The sequence below is a fragment of the Meleagris gallopavo genome, chromosome 2 (assembly GCF_000146605.3).
Source record: "Meleagris gallopavo isolate NT-WF06-2002-E0010 breed Aviagen turkey brand Nicholas breeding stock chromosome 2, Turkey_5.1, whole genome shotgun sequence".
Classification (NCBI taxonomy): domain Eukaryota; kingdom Metazoa; phylum Chordata; class Aves; order Galliformes; family Phasianidae; genus Meleagris; species Meleagris gallopavo.
The window spans coordinates 82,399,810-82,409,942 of NC_015012.2; positions in this window are offsets into that span (position 1 = coordinate 82,399,810).

Genomic DNA, 10,133 nt, shown 5'->3' on the forward strand with positions numbered 1-10,133 from the left:
AAAAAAAAAGTATGCATTTTTTTTCCTTCGTCCATAGCTTGTTAAAAAAAAATCAAACAGCACTATGGATTCAGGCTAAGAAACTAACAAAAACTTATTCATGATAAGGATAATGAAGCATTGGGATATACTGCCCATAGCTTACCCATATTTTAAATAGTGGAGTGTGGGTTATTAAGGACAAGTTCAGGAAACACCTATCAAGCATGACAGGCACAGGAGATTCTAGCTTGGAGTTAGAGAACTGAGTAAGATGTTTTTTCAGGGTCTATTCCATTCCTAATGTTACAAATATATGATGTCAATCTGTTGGTTTTTTTGTTTGTTTATTCTTTTCTATTCCCTCAGGAACAAAATCCCCAAGAACTCAAGGTTCTTTCTTCCCCTCAAGTTGTATTTTTAATATTTGCTGGTAGGCTGAATCTGTCAACTGAATTCTTCAGCTGCAATTGAAAATAGCTTCCCAGATACAAGTATCTGACTATTTTATAGTTATTTATTTGGACAAAATTTTCAATCTTTTTCTCTGTTTATTTACTTTCGAAAGTAATAATTTGCTATAGAGCTAAGACTTTTTCATGCTAGAGACAGCAGAAAGGACAGAAATCATCCCTGAAACTGGTGACTTCTTTTGCCATTTTTCTCCTTCTCTTTTCCCAAAAAGGCTTACACTTCTTTCGCAGCAGGCTTTAAAATGTCTAAAAAATTTAAAATGCAATTGCCAATACACTTGGTGATATATGCTGCAAGATGCCAACACATGCATGTTGACAGAAAAGTAATTCAGTATGGAATGAAAGTTTTGTTACAAAAAATAAAAGGAAAAGAAATGTAAACTGGCAAAATTCTTTAAACTAATGTCTGGAAGGTACTGAAATCTCCTATGGCATGTGTTAATGATGACCAGACAAAATGCCCATATTCAAATGCTTCAGGCACGCTACTACAAAGGAACTGAACTTTTCACTAAATAATTTATGCTAAAATATGTATTTTCTGACATTAGATTTCACTACTTGGAAAGAATTGACCTGATTTACATAATATTCTTATGCTGAGGATCTGACTCTAAAAAAGGTCTAGCTTAATAATATGTTTTTAACATAACTTTCCATTGCATATGTCAAGTTAAGCTGCATCCTAGAGTACTTTCCATTAATCAGTAAGTATGGGCATAAGTGTTAAAGGATGTAAAACCAGACAAATAATGGAATTAACACTGTCCTTGGAGCTAATATATAGCTATATAATTCGGAACATTTTTCCAATTTACTTTGTGTACATTTGAAATGAGGGGAACAGGAGAATAAATCAGATTTTATTCCAAGATTTTCAGAAACTCAGTAGGAATTGTTTTTTGAAAAAAAAATAAGGTAGGGGAGATTGGGAAATAAAAATAAAAATAACAACAAATCCAAGTGACCAAAAACACTTTCACATTTCAATACTTCGTCACACTTTGCTTAAAATAATATTTATATTATGCATTTTTACCAGTCTGGTTTTTGTGAGTTGAAACTAACTATGCTTTGTATCTAGGCTTCCACTGTAGATCCGATCTATACATGTTAAATTCCCATAACAAGCATTTTTTCAAAATTATTCTTTTTTTAAAGATGAGAAGCTGGAATGCTCAGCAGTTAGGTTCTACATCTACGCTCAGAGTGTGAAGGCAGAAAATGAAAATGAGCTTTCTGGCTATTAACTTAGTACATAAAATGACAATATTTCCATGCTAAAACAGTTTTCCAGGAAAGTGAACAGCCTAAATGTAATTAAAATACATTTTAAAATATATAAAAAGTAAAAATGCAAGTTACCAGTTATCATAACAGGAACAACTTCATCTGACTCATTAACATAGGATATATAGGTAGTGGATTGACAACAACAGACAAGATAGATTGTAAAGCAGATTATGCTTAAGCTCTGCTTGGTATCAAGTGATAACTACCTGCCTGTTCTCTGGTTCACAATTTAATTATGCTTTTGATACAGTTGAAATAACTGGTAGAAAACCTGGTAGAGAAGTACAAGTAGTAGGAAATCTTAACATTTGTCTATTATCCTACACATCTACAAAAATCAGATTTTAAAGTTGTGTATAAAATTTATAAATTTGGTATATTTATGCACTAATTGGAGAAATAAAGGTATTGAGAATAACTGGAGAAATAAAGGTATTGAGAATAACAATTAGAATAAAAGTACAATGGCATAAAAAGCTTCGAAGTCTGTCGATATTCTAAAATGCCTTTCTCTGTTGATCTTCAAAGAAAGCACCTAACATCGTTCCCAAGCTGCCTGTGTATGTTGACTGGGCTGAAAACGTCTGATTGCCACAGTGTGAAAGTATACAACTTTTTCAGATATGAAAGTCAGAAATCACTTCTGTTGGAGGAAATCTTTGTCAATATAGATAAAAGGTCAGTCCAATTTTATCTACAATATAGAATAAGGTTGACCCTTGGAAGAAATTCTTTGTTGCTTTATGGGCTGCAAAACACAGTCTTTTGACACCTTAATTCTTTTCTCAGTATTCTGTGTGAAAAGAAGTTGGTTGTTATAAAAAGAAAGTATTATTATGATGCAATGTTTTGTACCCTTTCTCTTAGGAAAGTTCACTACTACAACATATTTTTATTAACTGGGTAACTTTCTGTTCGATAATCTCCCTTTCATGATTGTCACCATTTCAGGTATCCATATTCAAATAATATTGTCAAATATAAAATAGTAGAACAGGATTTTGAAATAGGAGTTCTTATTTCAAATACTTGTAGCAATCATTGGAATCAATTTAATAACTAAAGTGAATTTTTCAGACATATTTAAATATATAAATTGCCCTAGGTTTTGAAGATCTCTAATAATTATTACTTCCTTCCCCCCTCTCACCTCCCCCTCAAAAGCAGCACATGCAATGGAGTCTGCAGTCACTTCGCTGAGCAAGGTTTCTGTCAAGTTGCCTGCATACAGAATATACAACTAGTTCTAGTTAGCTATGTCTGAAAACTCTTGCCTAAAGTGCTCTCGTTACTAATATGTGACTAAGGAAGACTACATTAGATCTGTGTGTCCTTTTTACTCTTCCAGAAGAGAGGAATATTTTTCAAGTGCATAGCTGAAAGCAAGGGGATATAGATATAATACATGTATATTTTTATGTGTACACAGAGATTTATGCTGGCACTTCAAAGATTTTAGACTGTCTGATGCAAAGCAGAATTTTAAATGGCTAAATAAAGTTAAAAACATTTTTAAATAAAAACAGATTATAACAACTTAATTTGTGCTTAAACTGCAAGAAAACTAACCAAAGCTTTTCAATGACTGTGTTCTAAATCAGTCCTTACATTACCCATCTGCAGTATCTAAAGTTATAATTTAATGCCAATTGGGAAAAATTGTAGAAATTATATTAACCACAGGTGCATTACTTCTGAAAGTAGAGGACAGTATTTTTGAAGGTTTCATTGGTATGGAGCTTGCTTTTTAATTGAAGAAAGAGATTATCATAACTCAGAACTTAATATTACGGAGTATGTACTCATCAGAACAATTTATAAAGCCGTCAGCACAAGCACCTAATACTGCTAATGGAATTTTCATGCTCTAGTCTTTATGTGTGAAGCAGAAAATAAAAGCCTCAGACTTTGTCTAAAGAAAGTGCTGTCAAATCTCTTACTGAAAAACAACATACACATTTTGAGACTTCAAGAAATATCTGTAGTTTACATCAAAATATTATTTATTTTATATATTATTTGAATGATCTTTAATAAATTACTGTGTGTTTCACTGTTTTTTTAAAGTCCTTTTGTAGTTCTCAGGACTTCTCAGTTTGTGATTTACCACCTGGAAAGCACTGCTGCATTTAAAAGGTCTTTGTTAAGATTTTTATTTTTTTTTCCAGAATACCTTCACTGAATGAATATAAAAGAGAGATTCTCATTTGCAAGCTGAGATGATGAAACTCAGTGCTTACTTCAGAGATATTCCTTCCTCCTTATACAAATGATCCTCAAAAGAGAAGATGGTAGCTAATGCTTAAATTCACCGAGATAGCAACTAATCTGGTCAATGAATGCAACCCACAGTCTGCCTCTTGTCATGTCTATTCATTGTAAGGATTAAGTAATGGTCTTAAACCAAATGAGGGAGATTTAGATTAAGTGTTAGGAGGAAATTTTTCTTTTCAGATGGTGGTGAGACCCTGGCACAGGCTACCCAGAGAGGTTGTGGATGTCCAGTCCCTGGAGGTGTTCAATGCCAAGCTGGATGGAGCCCTGGACAGCCTGATCTGGTGGCTGGCAACCCTGTCACAAAGGATAGTCTTTAAGATCCCTTGCAATCAAAACTGTTCTATGATTCTATGACTCCATGATTCTATTAATACCACACTGCAACTCCTGACAAGCTCACACTTGTTCTTGAGGTTTCTCCATTAAATCTATGTACAGTTCAGACCCTTCAACAATCACATTATCTGCCTACTGTTAAGCAGTTTTAACATCTACTTACACATACATTTTACTGCACTAGTATTCAGGAAAAAATTACCTTGACAATTAATCTTTCCTTAAGCTTTACTCATAAGAGGGGTGAAGAATTGTTTATTGTATCTGAGAGAGCAGTGGTTTGTTTCTTACCCATACAATATTATTTTTTTCCCCCCACAGCTATACTCAGATTCCAGCCATCAGTCCAACTTGGACTTTTGCAGAATGCATTAATGATAGCTGTAACAGCTCCATGCTGTGATTTCTCTGTTGTCTCAGAGTAAGTGCTGGCAAATATTGAATTTTATATGACAGTCTTTGATGTTTACACTAACCATAGATCTCGCTGTTTTTTGGGTGGTTTTTCTTTTTTCTATTTTGTATTTAGAAGTATGTTAAAAAACACAGGTGCAATCATACATTCTTATGTATATGATTTGTCCACATTTAAATACAATCTGGCCCAACGTAGTCAAATCTTTATATGGAACATTTTAATAGCTGGTAAATTAGATGGCCTAAGTCCACAGCTTCTTTGCAGCAGATTGCCAAACCACACTTTTAAAGTAGTCACTGCTATTGCAAAAAAGCTGGCTTAGCATACTACAACTACCTTCTCAGCAAAGAAATGGGGGTTGCTGATTTTATGCAGGATTTTTTCTCATACAAGCTGCTTAAGCGGGTCACTATATCTTATTAGTTTACTAGCTCTGGGGCAATTTCAAAATTTGGCTTAATTTTATCTCTGTATATAACTCTTTTATCTTATTGCCACATATTTACATTAGTTGCAGAAGAAAGTGAATAATTTCACTGTGATTAGAAATCAATGGAATGGACAGGGAAATCAATGTACCACTAAGAGTGCTGGCACTGAGCATAACTTTTACAAATGAAGTATGCAATTTGAGAACTGTTCTCATTGCCACATTGGATCATGTTTTTCCAAGGTTTTTTTTTTCTATCTTCCATTTTTATAAATACTCCTGTTAATTTACTCATGGTAGTTTAGCCTGCATTATCCTTACAGAAGCAAACTAATTCTTCCTCAAATCAATAAGAGCCTTTCTATACAGTTTCATGAGAGCTGGATCAGACCACAGGAATGAACATGACTAACAGTCCCTCTGGCCAGCTGACACACCATTATAAATATGTAACTTCACAAAGATTCCTGCAACTACAGCTGCCAGAGACAATTTACTATTTCTTTTCTCCACAGTGCATGAAGGAATAAAACCAGGATATACTCCTGTCTCAAGACTTGTGATGCCTCCAATACTCTCATGCTTGAAGATAAGAACAGATTTATTCATAAAGAGTGCAATCCTTGTCAACAGAAATAAAATTATTCTATGAATGCAAATCCATGAGTATTCAATTCTAAAGGACACTGAAGAATTTCTAGATTAAAAGTTAAGTACACTCAAATACATGGAATGAAAACTAGTGATTTTCCTACCTAAAGGCTTCATTAAAAATGTATATTTTTGTGTATATACCTGAAAATTTGGTGCACCTTCACTACCGGAAGAAGAGACTAAATTTTCTCCGGAAACTGTAAATTGCCTGAAAACATACTGCACTTGGCTAGGATCAGCACTGAAAGGACAGTTTCCTAATTCTCTGCAAAGTGCGCACACAAATTTTTGTATTCTGAGAAAAAGACAGCAACAGAAAACTATTAGATTCAGCTGTTTACTGAATTAAAGAGTTATAGTGCAGGAGGAAATGAGAGGGATGAAATGAAGCTAGACCACTGTCTGGGAGTATCTCTGTTCACAGATCTGGATGTTTCTTTAAACTAGTGTAGAGAAACAGTAAATTAAGAAAAGGAAACTTCTTGTTTTCAACTGTAATATTTTTAAGAACAGAAAATAGAGAAAATGCCTTTTTTAAAAATTTTAATATTAGCAACAATTATTTTCTAAAAAATACATCACAGCAACTTTAAGCCATTAGAACTTTGCTAACATAAACTTCTTCAGAAATAAAACTGATACCAAGGCAAGATTATGGAGAGAGTAAGAACTAGTGATCAAAACAAAGCAACGTAAAGCTGCAGAAATCAAATAGTTCTACTACATTTACAATACCCTATTAAAACTATAATTTTAGCAGAAGTAGAGAAAGATGAAAAACACAAACTCTTCTGCTTAACAGTATTTATTGCATGTGCTTAGGGAAAAAAAAAAGGGACATCAGTAAGAGAAAGTCAGAGTGTTCAGTGGCAGTTATAGTGAGAAATAAAATACATTAGAAATGATCACTTCAAGAGTCATATTTACAGAATCGCAACATAGCTGAGGTTGGCAGGGGCCCCAGGGTCCACCTGGCTCAACCTCTGCCCAAGCAAGGTGTTGCTAAAGAAGGGTGCCCAGGCCCATGTCCAGGCATCTATTGGAGATCTCCAAAGAGAAGACCTTGCAGTCTCTCTAGGGAAACAGTACCAGTGTATAGGAGGGTTTTCTCATGTTCAGAGGGCACTACTGAAAAAAGCCGGGCTCAGTCCTCTGTGTACCTTCCCTTCAGCTATTTATGTATATTGACGAGATCCCACAGAGTCCTCTCTTCTCCAGGCCGAGCAGCCCCAGCTCTTTCAGCCTCTCATCATAGATGAGGAAATAGTACTACTCAACAGTAAGCATTTCACACTGTGTATGGATATTATTAAATTTCAAGAGCAACAGACAGAAGAAACCACAGTGATAACCTCAATTCAGACTTCAAAAACCAGTACTGGGAATTCAATTGTTAATAGTATCCTTTCTAATTAATATAAAGCAAGTGACATGGCAGAAGTGCTCTTCAGACAGAAGACTAAGATTCAACTTCTGTCTTTAACTCTTAGGGAACTAAATGATAGTATGTAAACCTAAAGCTGTCAGCTACATCTATTTAAGAAAAGTCATACTACTAGCTTTTATCCTGTTCTCATTATGCCAATGAATGTCAATGAAACTGGCATTAAATGGCAAATAATCATAAGCATGTGTCAAGGGCTTGAAATCCTTAGCATAAACAGTCAGAAAAAGAAGTATATTTATATCAAAATTAATTAGAAATTCAGCCTAAAGCTTTAAGGTTCTCACTTCAATTTAATACAAAACAAACCTGAGAGGTTACATAATCAAGCTGTTTCTCTTGGGATAGAATCATCAGACTAATTTTAGTTATCTTCAGTGGTCCAGAAGATCCAAATCCAGGAATAACATAAAGAAGTTACACCGATTAATTGAAAGTTTCACTTTTTATGAATGCAATTTCTAATCTCTCTTTTACATAAATCTTGTCATTTCTTTAGTTTGTAATGTATTTCTAAGAATTATACCATAAATATTATATTGATCAGTTCCAGATTATAGAGGTACTCTTGATTATAACCAATATGTCCAAGAAATTGTTTAAAAATAGGGATGAGAAGTCCTGTGCGAGGTCAGCAAGGCTGTATAATGGAAATTTGATGTGTTAAGTCATGGATGTGATACATATCTCTAATTTAGGATTTCCTCTAGTTGTACACAGAATTTCTAAATCACAAACGAAATTATTTCTCATGACATTGAGAAGTTCAATCAGCTCAATGTTCAAGAATCTAACCAGTACCATCTTCCAGTTTTACAGGAGGTTAAGAACATAATTTTCATATTTTTTTCTTGATTTGACCAATTTGAGTGTTAACTTCCACACTAACACCTGAAAGATAATCTTTTATGAGGAAAACGCTCATATTCTGTTGTCATTCTCATGTGCTGTTGCTCTTTGAAACAATTTTAGGAATAGCTTCTGCTATTGACTGCATATAAAGATCTTAGAGAGAGAAATAACCTGCATTTCAGGGATAAAAATGGAACTGAATGAAAACGATAAATCAGTGATTTCCCATGTATTTGAAAAAAAAATAAATGTGTTCTTTAAATCTTAGAGGTGGTAATTTGCACCTTTCAAGTTTTTCAGCTGAAGGCCTACTGATCTGGATCTGAGGAACTTTTGTCTTCTGGGTTATAAATATCCAGGACAGGCCATGAAAATTCTGTTCAAACACAGAAAACACTTCTGTAAATATACATATGTTTATATACATATGTATGTCAGCTGGAATCTATTGTTCTGAAATAAATCATTCTCTTTTTTTTTTTTTCTTCTACTTTTTACTATTGCTACTGATCTTTAGTAATCAGTTCTTTAAAAATCTGAACATTTTCAATATCAATTTTAAAAAAAAAGATGGATACAAATCACGGATTGATGATGGAATGGACGGCAGGGAGGAAAACATCAAAGGACACTCTCCTCAAGTATTTTTGAGTACTATGAAACTGCTTGTAAAGGCACGATGTGGCATGTGGTTGTTTCTTATAACAAACAAATGTCCTACTTACAACATTTTCCTTTTCAAAGGACACTTGTCTTGACTGCATTTGCTTTATCTCATTAAGAGGAAAATATCTTCTCTATGACTTCAAATCTAGAGTCTCTCGTGGGTTTCTTTCAGTTATGTATGGTGGAGAAAGGAAGAAGAAATGCAAAAATTCCCAGAGAACCAGAAAGAACACCTTTAGAAAGCAGCTGTTGTTCTCCTCCTGGTGCTGTTTTACTGACATTTTTCTCTTTTTGGTATGTTTTACTGCTGGTTTCTTCCCACTTGTAATATATAATGGAGTATCAGGAAAAAAGGAATCTGTTGCTGAACTGACTTCCCTCATTATAAAGCTGACACTTAATAACTTGTGGTTTCACTTTAAATTAACGTCTCACTTTCAATTGTATTTTGGTGAAGAGTTATCTCAGTTGTCATTCACAGATATATGCTTACAAAGCTTGAAGGTTTTGTTTGTTTTGTTTTGTTTTGAATAAGACATGAATAAGTAGATAAAAATAATCAAGTATTCTACCTGGAGATGGTCACTTCACAAGCTGTACCGAATAAGAATTTACAGCTTGTTATCTCAGGTCTGGCAGATGGCTGCTGAGAGAGACAGACAGCTGATACACTCAACAATTCTATCATTACACAGTGAAGCTAGAGGGAGTCATTTTTATTTTCCTTCGTTTTTATTATTTTACATATAAGCTTTATATAATTTTAAAATATAGTTTAAGTTTGGATGCACCTTCAAGCAACTCGATGTTTCACTGCAGTTTCTTGAACTAATTTTCAACTCCAGATAGGAAAAGTCTATAGTACATTTATTTACATAGTTATCTCATTCTTAGGATCACAGTAGTAATTAAAAAGAGAGACGAAGCAAGAAAAATAAATGTGGATACAGTGTAATCGTCTAGGCAACAGAGGATTCAGATAATATTTTCCTGTCCCTTTTTTTCTTAACACAGAGTGATATGATCATAAGAGCTCCTTACAGGAGACTATTACAGCTAAATGTGGTAAATTTACTACATCTTAAAGGTAGAAACCAGGAAAGTGTGAAATGGTGAAATGTAGAACATTGGAAGTGTGAATTATAGCTTTAGGAACATGTAAGCAGTTGTGAAAACAAGTCAAAACAGTGCAATAATACTGTCAAAATTAATGGTGGTGAGTCACCAAATTAGAGAAATTTCTGTTATTTATCTTTTCAGTACGCTACATTCTCTTTCTAGCTTTTTTTTTTTCCCTCCCCCCAAAAA